This window comes from Erinaceus europaeus, chromosome 8 (assembly GCF_950295315.1).
Source record: "Erinaceus europaeus chromosome 8, mEriEur2.1, whole genome shotgun sequence".
NCBI lineage: Eukaryota > Metazoa > Chordata > Mammalia > Eulipotyphla > Erinaceidae > Erinaceus > Erinaceus europaeus.
Window position 1 is genome coordinate 73,896,094 of NC_080169.1, and position 20,493 is coordinate 73,916,586.

A 20,493-nucleotide genomic window follows, 5' to 3' on the forward strand; every position below is an offset into this window, starting at 1 on the left:
TATCTAACCATAAAAAAACAACAATAATAACTATAACAATAAAGCAACAAGGGCAATAAAAAGGAATAAATAAATAAATATTACAAAATATTTAAAAAAATTGATGAATAGATAGAGACAACATAGCACTGGAGCTTCCTCCTTGCCACAACACTTCCCAGGTAGTGCCAGGGCTGCTGCCTGGCCAATGTACATGACAAGGCATGCATTCTACCTGCTGAGCTGTCTTGCCTGTTCAGAATTCACCACTTTAACTGAGTTTCCTAGGGAATTCTTAAGCACTGCCTGACATCAGTTTAGGAGACAGTGAACAACATGATTTGTAGGTTCCTTACTTGATCATTTTATGCCCTTGGGAGGAGACACATTGTCTCAGGTTCTAAAGGCAATAAGTATATATTAGCAGAGGGCAGTTCAAACATTTTTGTCTAAACTGAAACCTACAATAAGACACAGAAATACTTTTCACTGGAAACCCTGTAGGTGTATTTGCTGTTCCTATATGCACAACAGGAACTTCATAGAAGATGGCTTTTCCTAACTAGTTGATCGACTCTACTTTTATTTCTCTATTATAAGCACATTGCTCTAGTGGATTTCATGATCCACTCACTGGTGGGTCAGGTGACCATATGAAAAACCTGGTGTTGACAATCCTTGAGTCAACAATGGTGTTTTGTCAAGGTCAGAAAGCCAGACTCTGTAAGCATTGTCTGGCGGAAGGCATTCAGCACCTTGTTGTCTAGTCCACTCCAGGAAGACCCAAGGGGCAGATGGTCACAAGCTGTGCAATTACAAGGAATGGGGGACTGCTTAGGTGTGTTGGAAAGAGAGAAAGGGTTCAGTAAATTGCCCCAGATTTCAGGCTAAAGAGCTCATCAACAACTATGGAGTGAATGTGCACCTCTAGAAGAGGGAGCTCTAATGAAAGATTCAGAGTAGTGGTTCTCAGTACTGCAAACATATTAGAGTTTCTTGGGATGTTTTTACAAAATACCAATACCAGGGCCTACTCACATAGATACTGAAGCTCTAGTCCAAAGTTCTTCCAAGTGACTCAACTATGCAACAAGGAAGGGCAATCACTGGTTTAAGTGTTCAACAGTGTGTCACGTGGCAACTCTCCTGTTAGAGTGCATGTTACCACGTGCAAGGACCTGAGTTGTCCTCACCTGCAAGGGGAAGCTTCACATGCAGTAGAAGAGTGCCCCCCCCCCCCCCCCGTTTCTGCCGGGCTAGCCTGAGGGTGTTTCTTCCTGGGCACATGCCCTCTGGGTTGGAGAGAATTCCACCAGAGCCAACCTAGGCTGCTGCTTACTCAGTGACATGAGAGAGGAACTAGGAACTCTCGTGGCTGAGCGGGAACGCAATGTAATTCTGCTTTTATTCATCTGCCTTTATATTTTCTGAGGTGGAACTGGCAAGCCAGAAAAAGGAACTGGGTAGGAGAGTGGGTGGAGATAAGGAAAAGAGCGCAAATTCCATCTAACCAGTGGGGATTAAACCAATGCTCTGCAGGCAGGGTGGGTCTCAGACAAAACAATGATTATGTAAATAGGCTACAGCATTAAGCAATGCAGGGGGCCTGGCATAATAACCAACATGTTTCTCTCATTCTATCAGGAAAAAAAAAAGACTGCTGGGAATGGTAGAATTATGTAGACACTAAACCCCAGTGGTAATCTTGGTGGGGGAAAAACAAGTTTATTTTTATTTATTTATTTATTTAATTTTTAAAAATTATCTTTATTTATTTATTTATTTATTTATTGGGTAGCAACATCTAGAAATTGAGAAGGAAGGAGGGATAGAGAGGAAGAGAGACAGATACCTGCAGCACTGCTTCACCACTCGTGAAGCTTTCCCCCTGCAGGTGGGGACCAGGGACTTGAACCTTGGTACTTTAGCATTGTAACATGCACACTCAACCAGGTGCACCACCACCCAGCCACTATTTATTTATTTTTAATAATATTTATTTGATTTATTTATTAGATAGAGACAGAGAAATTGAGAGGGGAAGGGGAGATAGGGAGAGAGACAGAGAGACAACTGTACTTTTGCTTCACCACTCGTGAAGCTTTCCCCCTGCAGATGGGGACCAAGGGCTTGAACCCAGGTCCTTGCACACTTAACCAGGTGCCCCACCACCTGTGCCCCCCAAAAAACCCCAGATTTAACAGAGGGGCCTTACATAACAAAAAGTTGTGGTTTTGCTATCTTCTTTGAGGCTTCCTATCTGTGAAGTGGGCATAGCAAAACCTACTTTAGCAGCTTGTTGTGGGGATTAAATACAATCAAATCATATGCACCTTTGACCTGAAAGCTACTGCAGAAATTTGCCTTCCTCAGAGGACAAATGAGAGCACTGTGCCCTAGAAAGGCAACTCCAAGTTCACATAGGCACTACTTCAGATGTGGCTTCTGCCTCACTGTGGGGCTCTTTTGGATACTAAGAAAGCCAGAGAAGAAGCCAGAGAAATCTCAAGTGAGTTCACATGGCTACTTTCTTCCTTCCCAGGAAGAGAACTCCAACCAGGTTTCTGGGCCAATGGGTACTCCCTTACACAAACTAAAGCCCAAATTTTCTTTATCTAAAAGCAAGGTTACTACTTGCCCCTCCCCTTGCGACACCCTTTCCAGTTATTGTACTATATTGCCTTTCAACAAGTTGATGGGGTTTGGTTTGCTATCCATTTGAGCTTAATGCTCTTTTCCAGTCACAGGTAGAAATGAAACGGATGCCACACAGTGAAAATGAAACTGGAGAGCCATCTCCCATCTGCTAGGAAAGGTGAGTGGGGATGGGAAGGTGGGTTTATTGGCCAGAGGGCTGTTTCAGCAACTAAAACTTGAAGAATTGCACTATGGATCAATTTGTGTTCCCCTAAAGCTTAGGACATAAATGAAGTTAACATTTTTCTTTTCTTTTTTTCCTCTTATCTAATCTTCCTTTAATCTGTCCTTACTCTCTCTCTCTTTAATCTGTCCTTACTTCCTCTCTCTCTCTCTCTTCTCTTCTCTTCCTCCTTCCTCTCTCTCTTTTCTCTTCCTCCCTCCCTCCCTATCTCCCATTTTCCTCTCACTTTCTGTCTCTATCCAAAAAGAAATAAGTAAGTAGTAAAAAGAAAAACTCTAAAAGCACACAAACAAATAAATAAAACCAAAGACAAATTAGGGCCTGAAAGACAGCTCGCCCACTAGAACACGTACCTTGCACATGAGAAATACTGGCTTTGAGTCCCGGCATCACTAAGAATGGGGCTGGGGGTGTTCCATGGATGGTGGAGCAGTACTGTTGTCTGTCTGCCTTACCCTCTTAACAAACAAACAAACCAACCAAGCAAACACACAAACACAAAAAGCATGGGAATTGAGCCAGGGAGGCCATTCAGTGGTACTACACATGTGCAAGTTCCTGAGTGCATTCCCTGGTATTATATGAAAACATAAGTAATTAAAATAAGATGCATTAAGAAGTATGAAGGCAGAGACCTAGATTTCTACTTCAGCACAAAACTGTCAGAAAAGCCTGCATGTTCCATCTCACTGTGACTCTTAACCCACAATCAAGACACATAGCTTATGTGGTAATACCGTTTGTGTTGTGATTTCAAGATTACCAGCCTCTATGCTCATGTTCTCAAAAATGTCTGAATATGAGCAAAAACTCATGGCAATTTTCTAGATGGTGTTGTTACCAGTACTATATGCAATAATTCTTGCACAGTTTTTAACATATACGAGGCACTTTTATATGTACTTTACACAGAAGAACTCATTTCTTTTTCACAGAATCCTATCACACAGATGCTATGATTATGCCCATTTAGAGATGAAGAAACCAAGACACTGAGATAAGTGACTATTCCAAGGTTAGGTAACTGGATCCAGCTGGAGTTGGATGAGGATCAAGCAAGCTGACTCCCTTAAATATACCCTAAAACCTGACAAAAAGTGGCTGATGGCTGGTCCTGGAACAGGTGCTATTCTAGCAATTTACAGTCTTAAATCCATTTCACTCACAGCCATAAACTTTTATCTAAGCTCATAAACTTTTTTCTTTTTCTTTTTCTATGTTGACACTTCCAGGAAAGTTATTTTCATTTCAAGCCCTTCCCCCCTCATACATATATAATCTGACCCCCACCCCCAGTACAATAGGTCACTAGCCTGCAACCCTACAGCTACCCCAAGTGGTTATTATTCCAGTGTCCAATTCCCCCTGTCAACACACCCCTGCCCACTCCAACTTCCAACCTGGACCCTCTAAGTAAAATAAAAGAGTGACTACTTCTTCGGAGAAAGTTAGCCTTCCTATGGCCAGGTGGTGGTGCACCTCGTTAAACGTGCACACTATAGTACACAAGGAACTGGGTTCAAGCTCCTGATCCCCACCTGCAGTGGGAAAGCTTCATGAGGGTTGGAGTAGGGCTGCAGGTGTTTCTCTATCTCCCCCTCCCCTCTCAACTTCTTTCTTCCTTTCTTTCTTTTTCTTTCTCTCTTTCTTTCTTCCTTCCTTCCTTCCTTCCTTCCTTCCTTCCTTCCTTCCTTCCTTCCTGTCTGTCTTTCTTTCTTTCTTCCTTCCTATCTTCCTTTCTTTCTCTTTCCTTCCTTCCTTCCTTCCTTCCTTCCTTCCTTCCTTCCTTCCCTCCTTCCTTCCTTCTCCTTCTCCTCCCTTTTAAAAAAGATTTTGTTTATTTATTAATGAGAAAGATAAGAAGAGAGAGAAAGAAAGAATCAGGCATCATTCTAGTAAATGTGCTGCTGGGGATTGAACTCGGGACCTCCTGCTTGAAAGTCTAGTGCTTTATCCACTGCACCATTTCCCAAACCACACCCCTCTCAATTTCATTCTGTCTCTATTCAATAATAAATTAAAAGCAAACAAATAAGCTAAGTTCCAGATGCCCAGACAACTTCTTTCTAAACTAGGGGTTGACAGATTTCATTATTTTGATCAAAAGGTAAATGGGACTGGGCACACACCGAGTGTGACATATGTGTGTGTGTTTAAATGTAGTGCTGGGGGGTGAACCCAAGGACTTATGCATTTCTGATACTGCTGAGTGGTCTTCTAGGCCAAATATTTATTTATAATGGGGAGAAGTGTGGAGAGAGAGAGAGCATAAGAGGGGGACAGAGAAGATAAAGCACCACTCTACCATTCATGAAATTTGGTGCTATTCATGGTGCTCCCATCTGGTGCCACCTTGTGAACCCAGGGTCTTGCATACATGTCAAGTCATGAGCTTTTCCAACTGAGCTATCTCAGAGCTCTCTGATTTAAGTTTTGGGACAAAGTGATAACTCTACTTTCAGTGAGGGAGTCAAGATAGGGAAAAAAAGAAGGACAGACGGCAAATAAAGGAGGAAGAGGGTGATTGTATATCTGGGCCAGATACTCAACAAACACACCACTCCACATTGCAAAAAATTCAAAGAAATTGGTTTTCCTGTCATATAGAACGGAATTTGAACCCAGAAATCTTTTAACTGTATTCAAAAGTTTGTGGAGAAAGGAATCTTCTCAATGGGAATTTGTGGTTGGTAAGGAAGCAGTGGTCAGCATGGCACCTGTAAGATCAACAAGATCCTCTGCCAAGGTTCCTTGTGCTCCTCAAGGAGTTGCTGAGAAGGCAGTTGTGGCCACTGAGAGGTTTTTTCACTTTTAGAGGTTAGTGGCTGTGCCAAGTGGCTCAAGGCTGTGACACAGTAGCTCAGGTGGTGGCTACATCTGCCCTGGGGTCCACTTGCCATAAGGGCTAATGATGCCCAACAAACCAGAGCCTCCTTTCAAAACCAGCCACTAGGAGATGCCCCAGCGGTTACTGGTACCCTCCAAATCTGTGTGATTACTTATGAGGAAATAGGTCTTTCCGCCTCAGTAACAGCAGAATTGGTCTTTGCATCTGTGAAAATTATTCCCCAGACGACAGCAATCCTGAACGCTAATCAAGGATCAGCAGTTGACATGAGTGGAAAACAGAGCAGGGATCTTTGTTGATGAAGTCTTGTTTTGAGCAAAGTTAAGAAAGGGCTGATGATGGAGAAAACCTTCCGAAGGGTTTGAAATAGCACTGGGAAGGGGAGAAAGGGAGGGAGTCTTTAGCTCTGCCCTAAAAGCATCTACTTCTTGGGACTCAGCTTTCCCATTTGTACAAGAGAAATACTATCACCTCTCGGGCCACGGACAGATTAAGAAAGAGAATGTGTACAGACTGTGCAGAGCATGAAGTTCCTACACAGGATTCATTGCACATGCTCAGAATAATTGGGAAGAATAAATCCACCGGGGAGAGCATCCAAGTTCTCGCCAAAACATTAGATCAGAAATGCATTTAGCAGGCGCTGTCACACCAGGTGAATCTTCCCTTTTGATTCCCACTCAATATTTGCTCTTTTCCCCAGCAGTAACACTACTCTCTTTGTCCTTCCCAGACACAGATCGTGCCCCCTTAAAGAGCCTGTCACCTCAAAATGCAAAACCTGAACTCAGTCATGAAGAAGCAAGCTACATTGAGGGACATTTTATTACAACATGGCTTGTAATCTTTACAAGTGTCAGGGCCATGGACAGCATAGCAAAGAATGACTCTTGTTTCAAGGAGACAGAAGAGACGTGAGGACAAAATGCAGCCTGCCATCCTGGATTTTTTACCTTTTTGTAAAGGGTACTTGGAAAAATTTAAATAAGGTCCTTTTCAATAATAATAGCTTTCTGGCTTTGATAACAATTGCAGGTTTGTATGAGAATATTTTTGCCTTTAGAACATGTATACTGAGGGTTGGGGAAACAGCATAATGATTATGCAAAAGGCTTTCATGCCTGAGCTTCTAAGGTCCTAGGTTGAATCCCCAGCATCACCATAAGCCAGAGCTCTTATCTCTCTCTGTGTGTGTATCTTTCTCTGTGTCTCTCATTAAAACAAAATAAAGGGGAGTCGGGCTGTAGCGCAGCGGGTTAAGCGCAGGTGGCGCAAAGCACAAGGACCGGAATAAGGATCTCGGTTCGAACCCCGGCTCCCCACCTGCAGGGGAGACGCTTCACAGGCGGTGAAGCAGGTCTGCAGGTGTCTGTCTTTCTCTCCTCCTCTCTGTCTTCCCCTCCTCTCTCCATTTCTCTCTGTCCTATCCAACAACGACAACAACAATAATAACTACAACAATAAAAAAAACAACAAGGGCAACAAAAGGAAATAAATAAATAAAATAAATATTAAAAAAAACAAAATAAAATAAAGTAATTGGGTGTTGGGAATTGTGTGGAGTTGTACCCCTCCTACCTTATGCTTTTGTTCACTAATCCTTTCTTAAATAAAAAATTAAAAAAATATATATATACACTGAAATTTTAAGGGTAAGGGGATATGACTTTCAAATAAATCAGAAAAATTTTAAAAATAAAGACTACCATTCCCCCCCCTCATATTCCCAGCCCTCCACCCCAACTCCACAATAGTTCATACTGTCTCCCATTCACTTCATGGATGTTTTATGATATATTTATTCATATGGACAGTATATAGAAATTTTGGTATTGAAATTGTTGTTATTTTGGTTTCATGGCTCTAGGCTTTTTTTTTTTTTTTTAATAGAAAGAGAAAAGCATACATACAAAGGGAAAGACACCACAGCACCAAAGTATCTCCCCAGTGCAGGGGGTGCCAGGGTCACATAAATGGCAAGCAATGCACAATACAGAAGAAATTCTACTGTGTTCCTTATCCTACTTGATTTACAGGCAAATAGTGAGATGGCTGGAAGGGTCCTCAGACACCACCAAATTCAGACTCTCCCAGATGATGGCCTTGTCTCATCTCTCCACAGCTGCTTGTGTTCTGAGTTGGCCTGGACTCCAGGTCCTGACCCCCAGCTGGGTGGGTGTTCTCTTGTTTTATACTGTGCCCCACACAATCCATTAGGCTGGAAAGAAGGGGCAGTTGTGACTGAATATTGATCCCCTTGGCCTTGGGGGCAGTGGGTGAAGGCAATCAGGAGGGACTAGAAGGACTTGGTGTCAGTGTTCTCTGTTTACTTCAATGACCATGAATAATGCTGGGGAGTTGCTCCAATCTCATCTGCTTCCTGGACTCTAAAGAATACCTATATGTGTGGTCTGGGAGGTGGCGCAGTGATAAAGCTTTGGATTTTCAAGCATGAGGTCCTGAGTTCGATCCCTGGCAGCATGTGCCAGAGTGATGTCTGGTTCTCTCTCTCCTTCTATCTTTCTCATACATAAATAAAATATTTTAAAAAAAGAATACCTATATGCTAATGATGCTCAGATTTGTCTCTAACCTTGGCCTCAGTCTGAAGGTCACACTCCTCGATCCAACTACCACTTCTTCCTATTGAATCAGCACCAGTGATAGTTAGGTAACATGTCTGAATCCCATGGCTGACTCAGACAGGGGATGAGAGGGTAACTAAAAGAAGGTTGGGAACTTAAGTCTTTATGGTGGAATAAAATGATGGTTTTGGATACAGGTATGCAGAGAGATGATGTGAAGACATAGGGAGTACAGGGAGGATAGCATAATGGTTATGTAAAATACTTTTATGGTGTAGGTTATGTAAAAGACTTTTATGCTGTAGGCTCTGATATCCCAGGTTCAATCCCCTGCATAAGCATAAGCCAGAGCTGAGCAGTGTTCTGGTTTAAAAAAAAAATCCTATCTTGGGGAAATGTGGGAATGTAGTCTCGTAACAATAAAAATCCTGTAGATCAACATTTGGTCAGTGAAGAGATATTAGAGACATTATAACTGGAAAAAAGTTAGGGGGCTGGGTGGTGGTGTACCTGGTTGAGCACACATGTTACAATGCACAAGGACCTGGGTTCTAGCTTCCAGTCCCCACCTGCAGGGGGAAAGCTTTGCGAGTGGTGAAGCAGGGCTGCAGGTGTCTCTTTGTCTCTCTCCCTCTCTATCACCCCCTTCCCTCTCAATTTCTGGCTGTATCTACCTAATAACTATATAACAAATAAGTAGATAATAAAATTTAGGAAAAAGAAAAAAATTAAATAATAAAACCTAGAGTGAGATCCCTAGATTTCTGCCTTCTCTATTTTTCCTTATTGCACTTAGTCCTGAATTATTTGCTTGATCATTTAGGTCAAAAGCTAAGGGTGAGGATGGCCTTCTGCTGTTCTATCCCACCCCACAGTCAAATCAGCAAAAGTCCTGCTGGTCCTGCCTTTCCAGATAGATGTGGAACTCAGCTTCTTTCCAGCATTATTGTCACTAGGCCAATCAGTGATTTCTCGCTGATTGTAGGTTCCTTCCCAGTCATCTCTTTTCCATAGAGTGAGCCATCTCTACCAGGAAGCCAAAGAGAGCATGACTCAGCTTATGCCCAAAATTGTCCAAGGATTTCTGTCTCATATAGTGGAGAACCCAAGTCCATATGCGAGTACGTGACTGGGCCTTCTTGTGCTGCCAAGCTTCTTTGTTAGAAACAGTTCTGAGGGACAAGGGGCCTGCAGTCCCCAAGTAGCCAAGACATAGTCACTTTGTTTTATGATACATATATTTCCCCATACCAGTGGGGAAGAACTTAAAAGGTAGCACTGGGAAATGGTAAGACAGTTCTTGAAAAGCACAAAGGTAACACCTTTACAGGGTGGGAGGAAATCCCATAGTAAAGACAGGTTATCTCAGCAGACCAGTGGGAAGCTAGCCCCAGGTGTGACGTACATCAGGGATTTAGGAAAGATGCATTAGCAGGCCTTTCTCTCTCTGTCCATGTTTCTCTCTGTCTCCATGAGCTTTCTTTACACTTTAATATACTTCTTTTGCACAACTTCTACCCTACATCTTTGTAATAAAGAGCTTGCTTATATTTTAAATACCTGATCAAAGTCCCTTGTAATTCAATTCAAGAAAGTGCCATGAAGGACCCTTCTCTCAGAAGCACGCTGGTGGTCCGGGGGCTTTTCATGAACCTAACCAGATTTACTCATTGGTCTCACCTTAGAAATTCCAGGCTCTTCACCATTCAGTCTTCAGGGCTTGGTACGCTCTACCTCAAGGCTGGCTTTGCTGTTCTCTTGGTTTCCACAAGGTGCACTAACTTCCCTCAGACCTCTGCAGACCAATCTTCCCTGACTACCTCAGGTCAAAGAGCACTCTGGGACCTTGCCACCTGACTTTTCTTTACCTGACACCAAGTGCTTATTTGTTCACTGTGCCCCTTAAATTTCTACCAGCTGGAAATACATTTGGTTCCCTCTGTGTTCTAGCCACTGGTTGGCATGTACTAGAATCTCAATATATATTTGTTAAAGTAATGGATATATTCATTGTTAAGTAAAAAATACACATAGTAGTGTATATAATGTAAACCCATTTATTACAAAAAAAGAGAGAGAAACACATATACGCCTGTTTATCTTGGGGAGGATTTAATGGCTGTGGTCTCTGGAAGTGTGACAGGGGGAGGTGTTTCAGTGTTGACCTTTTGAATTTTTCAGTAGGTATATGCATTACTGGTTTGACTAGTTAAAATAGATCACTTGGATAATGCATTGCTTAGCCTTGTAAGCCACCCATATTCGAGCCTGGCTCTCAGTGCATTGAAAGAAGCTTTGGTGCTGTGGTGGTCTCTCTCTTTCTCTTTGCCTCTGTCTCTTCCTATTAGAAAAAGTCACCCCAGACTGATGAAGCTCCAGTGACAACAACAACAATAACAACAATAGTATATATGTTTATCAGATCATTGTGCTGTAGGTCTAACACTGGTACAATGTTATATGTCAATTATGTCTCCCCTAAAAGTCCACTGGTAATTAAACCAACATTCCTTTTTTTTTTCTTCTCACAATTCTGTATGGACACAAATTCAAACCATACATTTCTTTTCCAGAAAACATTGTTAAGGCACATCTCCATCAATATGTGAAAATATACATATATTAAAAATTAAAATTATGATACACAAATTCCACATATACAGTACATTCTGTATGCCCCCCCCACTGGATGACCATTCTGTGCAGTTCAATATAACCCTGAGTAGAAGACAATGAATTTTGTGCCCATAGTCATAATACTCAGAAATACCCATACATGCAAAAGTCACTTAGAGACCTAAATAAAAAGTAACTGAAAGGAGGACCAAGACAGAAGAAACAATGACAAATTAGCTTTAAGTCTTACTTAAAAACCATTCTATTTCTGTCTCTACTTCTGTCAACCTCAAAGCCCAGTCTGGGTTGGTGGGTGGGTGGAGGGATATATTTTCTAAGTCTAAGGACTCTGTGACTCTGTTGGGCCACTTACTGTTGCTGGCCACCCACAATCCTGCTAAAATCATAATGAGCTGATACTGTCAAGTAGAATCAGCTTGTGCTTGTGAGAAGGAGCAAGGGAAATGCTGTATTTGAACTAGGAACACTGGTCTATGGCCATACCACACTGAACATGCCCAATCTTGTCTGAATTAGGGACACCTGGATAGTGGTCCAGCTTTCCAAATAAGTGACTCGAGGCAACTTATATGTATGGCATCAATGGGTCTGCATTCCTACACTGTAACAAAGGGGTGCAGAGGTTGGAGCGAGTTGCCTGTTCTATCATTCTGTAGCTCTGTTTTGAGGAGATGCTACCTTTTGGACAGGTGCTATACTCCCAAGATTCACACAGATATAACACCAAAGTCACAGGAGTCCTCCTGTCAGTGTCCAAGCATACCACTGGCTACCTGAGCCTGGGCATAACTGAGCCAGCAAGCAAAGGCTAACTCTCCTGCTTCCAGAGATTCTCTTCTGTGGAGCTGGGGACTTCTGCACTCTGTGTATCTGTCAATTTTAAAAAAAGATTTATTTATTTATTTATTTATTTATTTATTTATTTATGAGAAAGATAGGCGAGAGAGAAAGAACCCGACATCACTCTGGTACATGTGCTGCTGGGGACTGAACTCAGGACCTCATGCTTGAGAGTCTAGTTCCTTAGCCACTGCGCCACCTCCTGAACCACTAAATTTTGTTTTGTTTTTATTTCCAGGATTACTGCTGGGGCTTGGTGCCTGCACTATCAACCCACTGCTTCTGGAGGCTATATATTTTTTCCCTTTTTGTTGCCTTTGTTGTTTATAATTGTTGTTGTTATTGCTGTCATTGTTGTTGGATAGGACAGAGAGAAATCGAGAGAGGATGGGAAAACAGAGAGGGGAGAGAAAGACAGACACCTGCAGACCTGCTTCACTGCTTGTGAAGTGACCTCTCTGCAGGTGGTGAGCCGGGGGCTTGAACATCCTAATACTGGTCCATGTGCACTTAACCTGTTGCGCTACTTCCCGGCTGCCCTCTGTCAACTTTTATTAGCCCAGTGAAATGTTCTGGGGAGCTGCTATCATGAACTGAGTAACACATTGTTGAAGCCAGAGTCGCCTCCATGTCCCTAGACCTGGACCCACCCCAGACATTCAAGGGATGTGTTAGAAGGTTTTCAGAGCAGACAGGTAGTAATTAATGAGAACTTCCTTCTCCTGAAAAACATTTGTGAGTAAACAAGGTGGAGAAGTGCTTTCCATGTGTTTGGAGAAAGGTCCTGTGTTGGAAGGCAAAGAGGAAGTGAGTGTCAATTCTCAAATTTTCTGTGTGAGGGGAGGGCAGGAAATAGCATACAGGAAATACACTGAAGTGGCCTCTTACTTTGGAAGGTCCCAGTAATTTTTTTCCTTATTAAATTTGTCTTGCTCGCAGTTTTAAAAGTCAGCCTGTTAAGATCAGTTTGATTTCCCTCTGAGCAAACCAGAGAGCTGGTGAAGAGATGTTTGGGAATGTGTTGGAACTCCCTATGGGCTCAAATAATTCTCTCAGCATTGGCCCCAAAACAGAGTTTAGGGTATGGGAGAGTAAGACAGGGGAAAAAATAAAATGCTGCAAATCAAACATGATAAGAATGAGAAGAAAAAGGTATCTTTCCCCCAAAATGGTTTATCCTTTTGTTAAAAATTGCTACGGGGGTGGGGTGGGGTGGGTGGTGGTTCACCTAGTTGAGCACACCTGTTACGTCCCCACCTGCAGGGGGAAAGCTTCATGACTAGTGAAGCAGGTCTGCAGGTGTCTCTCTTTCTCTCTCTCACTATCTCCTCCTACCCTTTAGGTTTCTGGCTCTCTCTATCCAATGAATAAAGATAATTTAAAAAATTAGAAAAATAAATAAGTAAAAAGCCTTAAAAATTGCTACCAGGGCTCACTTGGGCTCAGTGCCTGCATGATAAATTCACCACTCCTGGTAGCTATTTTTTATTTTTTCCTCTTTTAACTGATAGGACAGAGAGAAATTGAGAGGGGAGGAGAAGGGAAGAAGGGAGGGACAGAGGGAGGGAGGGAGGGAGGGAGGGAGAGAGAGAGAGAGAGAGAGAGAGAGAGAGAGAGAGAGAGAGATAGACACCTGCAGACCTGCTTCAATGCTCCTGAAGTTTTCCCTTTGTAGGTTGAGGAGTAGGGGCTTGAGCAAGGTAATGTGTGAGCCCAACTGGGAGCACTGCTACCCAGCTCTAGCTATAGTTCATCTTATCCTATGTCTTTCTTTTCTTTTTAAGAAGAGCAACAGTCACCCCTGGCTATTGGTGGTACCTGGTATAGAACCTGGGACCTCTCACATGGAAGACACATGTGCTACCACTGTGCTATTTCCCACTTTCCCCTCCACCCCAACCCTGCTTTTAAGTCAAATTCTACTTTTAGTTTGAAAGCACAAGAACTAGAGTTTTTGGAATGGTCCTTTAAAGAGTAGGGAAATGAAGCAAGGTAGGAGAACAAAGTTGTCTTATTCAGAACAGGGCTACACAAAGAGGTTGTGAGAGTCTCATCTTGGGTGAGAAGAAGATAGGAGGGGGCACTGGTGAAGACGCAGAATCACATTCACAGCTTCTGACTCAGCAGGTCTGGGAGAGGACCTACACTTCTTTATTCCAAAAAAGGATCATTGAAATTTATTCTGATTCTCTGCTGGCACCCCAGAGCCCCCCTCCTCCAGGTCCACACCTGTTAGAATCACTATTGGATCTGTTCTGGATACTTACAGCCTTGAAAAATAGATCAGACTTCACAGATGGTGAAGCAGGTCTGCAGGTGTCTATCTTTCTCTCGCCCTCTCTGTCTTCCCCTTCTCTCTCCATTTCTCACTGTCCTATCCAACAATAATGACAGCAACCGGGGGTGTGTGTGTGGGGAGAATACAGTTCCATGAAGGATGACAGAGGACCTAGTGGGGGTTGTAAAAAAAAAAAAAAAATAGATCAGACACCAAAGGAAAGGAAAGTCCCCATTGCTAGTACCAAAGCCTGTTCTGCTATTACTGGCCCATGTTTTATTCATCATATGTTTTTTTTTGTGAGCAGTTAAATAGAATGTTTAATGTGACTTTATATGTATAATTGCACTTAAAAAGCCACTTTTATTAATCACTCTTCTTGAAACTCGTCAAAGACACCCCACTGTTTCTCAAAATTAAGCTTTCTCTCTTTGAAAATGGCTTTTCCTTTTTCTTCATTTGTGTCCAAAGCTTTCTCTGGTGTGGCTTCACTGTGATCTTCCAGTCTGTCCTTTCTCCCTCCACCCCCTTGCAAATCACTCCTATCCATGTTCACCTTCAGAGTGTAGTAACAGCTTCATAGAAGTCTGTTATTAGGACTATGGATGCATCCTAACTATTCCCTAATGGCTGAATGATTTTCTCCAAACTTTGCCAGGGAACTTTTGCAAGGAAACAACTAGTCCCACAGGCCCTGGATTTTGGCAAGTCACAGAACTAGTAGATTATGGAGAGTGGGATTATGGGATGGTGGTATGTGAGGCCTTTTTAAAACTGAAGCACAATCCACAGCCAATTAAGCTGACCCAAGGCGCCCGGTATGCAATGACTGCAAACAGCAGCCTCCTGGGTAGTGTATGTGGCCTATTGCTTATAGAGGCTGCCCTAAGGGTCGCTGGAGACAGCTTTTCCTGCTCTGTATTCATTTTATGCCTGATCCCCTGATGTCCTTACTCTTAGACTCCAGAAAGAGATGTGGGGTGCCTTTGGGAACCCCCAGGGCACCGTAGCCAGGATCCACATGGGCTAGGTCATCATGTCCATCTGCAACAAGTTGTAAAACAAGGAGCATGTGATCAGGGCCCTGAGCAGGGCCAAGTTCAAGTTTCCTGGACACCAGAAGATCCACATCTCCAAGAAGTGGGGTTTTACCAAGTTTACCACAGATGAACTTGAAGACATGGTGGCTGAAAAACGCCTCATCCCAGATAGCTGTGGAGTCAAATACATCCCCAACCGTGGTCCCCTGGACAAGTGGCAGGCTCCTGAGATCCTCAGAGATGTGACTTAATCAATTACAGTAAATCAAGATCCTGCTTAAAAATAAATAAATAAATAAATAAATAAATAAATAAAATAAAACTGAAGCACAATATACAGACAGGAAATCATAAATCTGTCACCCATCAAGGGTGGCCATTCAGAATACCCTCATGCAACAAATCCCCAGATCAAGAAACAGAATATTGCCGGCACCTCAGAAAGGCCCAGTCAGAAAATCCTTGTAAGAGTTCTCATTTTTGGATTAAATCTTTTGAGATTCTATTTTCCTCCCTCTCTTTAGTGAGAGAGAGGAGATGCCATTACACAGCTTCACCTTCCATAGAGATCTCCCCTCCCCCACTCTCCGCCAGTGTTGTCCATTGTGCTCACATGTGATACTGAGGCTTGAACCCAGGGTTTCATGCAAAGTAAAGGCATGCATTTTACTGGGTTAGTTATTGACTATCTCCTAGATCTGAGGTGAAAAAAAAGGAATTTGCATTTTTAAGTTTCTCCTCAGGTTGTCCCAGCTTGATGATCATGGATCTACCAATGATTTTTCCTTTCCAGCTGTTATTCTGGGGAGGTGGGGGTGGGACAGGAGGTCTCAGTCCTGTCTTCAGTCAGAAGTACTTGCATCTATTTCCTATACTGGGCTTCTATCTATGGATAGATAAAAAATAACCTTAATGCACGAGTCTGAAAACCACCTGTATCAGTCAGGAGTCAGTTGCAAAAGCAGATGAATGTGGATGGATGTGAAGATATATCAGGGCCGGGCAATGGCGCACTCAGTTAAGTGCACATAGTACTAAGTGCAAGAACCTGCACAAGGATCCAGGTTCGAGCCCCTGCTCTCTTCCTTCAGCGGGAAGCTTCACAAGTGATGAAGCATTTTTGTAGGTGTCTACCTTTCTCTCTCCCTCTCTGTTCCCTCCTCTCCAATTTCTCTCTGTCTTATCCACTAAAATGAAAAAAACAAACAAACAAAAAAGACGGCCAGGAGCAGTGGATTCATAGTGCAGGCTCTAAGCTCCAGTGTTAATCCTGGAGGTAAATTTCTCTCTCTCTCTCTCTTCTCTCTCTCTGTGCACTTACTGCAAATATTTAACTTTTTATAATTGCCTTTTGGCTTTAATATGGCTGTTATCTTTGCTCTGATGCTAGATGCAGGCAGGCAACTGGGAGGAAAAGAGAGCAAGTAGGGGAGATTAAGAGCAATCTGGAATCCAGAGAACCTAACAGAACTCTATTAACTAGAAAAAATTTAAATATTTATTCCCTTTCGTTGCCCTTGTTGTTTTATTGTTGTAGTTATTGATATCGTTGTTGTTGGATAGGACAGAGAGAAATGGAGGGGGGGGAGAGAAAGATAGACACCTGCAGACCTACTTCACTGCCTGTGAAGCGACTCCCCTGCAGGTGGGGAGCCACGGGCTCGAACCAGGATCCTTATGCCGGTCCTTACGCTTTGCGCCATATGCGCTTAACCCACTGCACTCCCTAACTGAAATTTTTATCAGTGTCTGTTCTCTTTGTTCAGGATGGTGTGGATATCTTCCTGAAGTTATTGACTTTCACCCTGGAACTAACCTCATGAGTGGCCCAAGATTTACAGACACTGAAGGAAGATCCAGTGGAAAGTGGAGAAATTGTAGGCCTGGTTGAAATCTCATTAATGAGTGAGGTAAGCCAGAAGGTGACAATACAAATGTTACAAAATAGGGTGAGGGTAGATAGTATAATGATTATGCAAAGAGACTCTCATGCCTGAGGATTTGAAGTCGCAGGTTCAATCCCCTACACCACCATAACCCAGAGCTAAGCAGTATACTGGTAAAAGAAAAAAAAAAAAAATCAAAATGACTGCAGGTTCCCTTCTGCCCTCCAGGTCTCCCAAGAATGCCTCTGTGATCCATTCCCATAGAAAGTTACAGAGAATTCTGGGGAACATATTGTAGCCTTGTCAGATTAACATCTGACAAAACCACCACTGCCCATCTGACCACTGTTTCTCAAACTTGGCTTTACACTCGGATCATGTGTAGAGTTAAACAACAACAAGCACAACAACCAAAGCCATATCTGGTTTTAGAATATATGAATGCTGCCCAGGCTACCCTAACCAATGTGCAGTCTAGGTTGGCAAAAGCTGGTCCTCAGCTGATAGACAGCTGTGCTATTTTCAACACTGGGGGCCCAGAGAGATCTATTCTGCCTTCTCTTGGCTTCATGAAAAAGACCTGTTATTTTAAGCAAATGTCCCAAAGTGTTGCTTTCTTATTATCCTGCCTTCTTGCATCTGTCTGTCTTCTTGGGGGACCCACCACCATCCTCTTGCAGTCCTCAGTGCACACCATTCCTGCTTACCCTTCCGGTGTTAAATGGATTAGGAGCACAGTTGGCAGAGCCTGGGATCATCCTAGTGCCATCAAGCTCATCCTGAGCTGAAGACTCAGAAGCTTTCACTACTGAGTTTCTAAATAAAGCACTGCTTCCTCTTAGGTATAGCCTAATTAAATGATTATAACACAGCAAAGTGGTCAACGGCCATTTAGCCACTGTAATGTGAGCAAGAGTTGGCAAAAGCCCGGTTTATGGAGTCACATGTAGCTGAGATGCCACTGCTCAAGGACGCCTAAAGGTGAAGTTCCAAGGGGTCATTGTAAGGGGTCATTGTACGTTGGGGCACAAAGATCTCTGCACTGCCACTAACTACCTATGGGACCATAGGACCTGGGGGCAGTCACATAGTTCTCAAGCCTTAGTCCTGGGGAGAAGAGATGGGAGACGACTGGTGGGGAAGGAAGTCCCTATGTATAAGGTATTTCCTCTGCTATACACAACACTGGTGGGAAGGAGTGGTCCTTGAGATTACACATGATTTAGGTCCTTGATTTCTTCCTCCTGTCAGTGATGTTATTTTTAATGAAGTCTCCTGAAGTGGGAGACAGGCATGGTTATTAAAACAAGGTCATTGGGATTTCCTCTGGGTCTCTATTATTTCTGTTCTTTTTCTTCTCATTACAGCAGACAGCTGGATGCTGCTGAGTCAGTCACCCCTCCTCTACTGCAGAAACAAATTTCCATAGGGGAATTTTTTTTTTGGATAAGGGTGAGAGAAAGGTGTGTGTGTGTGTGGGGGGGAGAGGCAGAAAACTAGAAATACTTGTAACACTGTCTGTCCCACCACTCATGAGGATTCCTCTCTGCAGTTGAGGCCTCAACCCCAGGCCCACACATATTAGGTAATGTGTTTGTTCTATGGGATAAGCCACCACCTGGCCCCTTATAGAGAAAGCTCCAAGCAGTAGTAGTAGCAAGAGGCTTTCACAGTATCTCTGTGAACTAAAACCAGGGAAGATTCAGACAGTACTACAACATGTTTATGGGCCAGTTTTTAAGATAATTTATCTTTTAATGAGCTGGAGCTTTGCACATGCACAGTTTCACCAATTTGGGCCAATTTTTCAGTTAGAGGAAGAGACATCACAGCATGAGAGCTTCCCCCAGTGCCAAAGCACTTCCTACTTGGTGCTGGAGTTTGGACCTAGGCTATGTGCATGGAAAGGAAGTGCCACAATGTTTATAAGCCGATGTTTCTTGTTCTCTGTGCTTGAAGAATGACTTTTGAGTTCCCTTTGCTTTTTTCTCTAGCAGCACATAGGACAGTGCAGTAGATAGAGTAGTGTGAGAGGCCAGGTGGTGGTGCACCTGGTTGAGCATATATGTTACAATGCACAACGACCCGGGTTTGAGCCCCCGGTCCCCACCTGCGGGGAGAAAACTTTGCGAGTAGTGAAGCAGGGCTGCAAGTGTCTGTCTCTCTCCCTCTCTATCATCCCCTTCCTTCTTGATTTCTGGCTGTCTCTATCCAATAAATAAAGATAATAAAAAAACAGATTTCACTCTAAAAAACAAAAACAAACAAACAAAAAGAAGTGTGTATAGGAGTTCAAAATCCCAGATTCCTGTTAAAGCTCTGACCGTCACACAATTTTAACCCTTTCATCTTCACCAGGGTCCTTTATAAAGCAGGGAAATTCATGGAAATTCATGGAAATATGTTGTTGGGAAAATTATATAACAGTGGGAAGAATACATTATGGTAGTCTCCTCTAATGCACAAGGAAGCTGTTCTAAGCAACTGAGTGGCTTGGAGGTGGTGTAGTGGGGAAACTGATGGACTTTGAAGTATCGGGTCTTGAGTTCAATGCCAGGTGTTGCATGTGCCAGGGTGATGCTCTAGTTCTTTCTTTAATTAATACATTCATACATATTAAAGAAAAGAGAATGGGGTGGTGGAGTGGTGACTGATTTGGTTGTTGTCAGGGGCTAAGCTCTAAAAAAATTTTTTTTTAGGTGGGTTTATAGGCACTCATTCAGGAACTCAGAGCACTTAGATATTAGCTATATAAATGGAAGGGGGGGGTAGCAGGGGAGTCCTCAGGAATTAAAACACATGCAGAAAAGGCTCACTAACAGGTTTGTTCTCTCTCTCTTTCTCTCTCTCTCTCCCTCATTAGTGACCTAGCTGCTAAGCAAGCCCACCACTAAAATTTCAATTGGATTTACAACTTATCTGTTAGTGAGAAAAGCAAGACACATTTTATTGTAAGACCTACCATCAATGCCAAGCTTTTGAAAGATTGTAGGTAATGTGAACCCCTAATGGACTCATTAAAGGAACAATTTATTGTAATATAAGATACAGGTACTTCAAACCATACAAGACAAGTGGATTGCACTAGAGGTGATTAGAAACCCTTGAATCCACCTTATCCCCCACCCCATGGCCAGCAAGCAGAGGAAGGAAGAGAACTTTGCCATTCACCCCAGAAGTCGCTCTTCTGATCATCTCAACTGCAGAGCCCCTAACCCTGGAAGTAACCACAACCGAATCAGCAAAGCAGCTCACTTAGTGTGTTGCTGCATGTGCATGCCCTAGGTTTGGGCTTGGCCCCACACTGTGCTGGAGGAAGCTTTGATGTTGTGGTCTCTTTTACTCTCTGTGTGCCTTTTTTTTTTTTTTTTTGTCTTCCCTGTCTCTAACTAAAAAAGAAAAGGGAGGAGGAGGAGGGGGAAGGGAGGGGAGGTGGGGAGGGGGGAGGAGGAGGAAGCAGAGGAGGAAAAGGTTATTATAATCTGGATTTACTATCTTTACTCCTTATGTTTTTCATGG

General features: G+C 43.0%; 1 protein-coding gene and 1 pseudogene across 3 annotated transcripts in view; one reads left to right on the plus strand and one right to left on the minus strand.

The window, feature by feature from the left end:
* Positions 1 to 20,493, minus strand: part of ATXN7L1 (ataxin 7 like 1) — a 350,136-nt gene that overhangs the window by 167,521 nt on the left and 162,122 nt on the right. The window lies entirely within an intron of this gene.
* Positions 14,835 to 14,955, plus strand: LOC132540074 (small nucleolar RNA SNORA70; annotated as a pseudogene).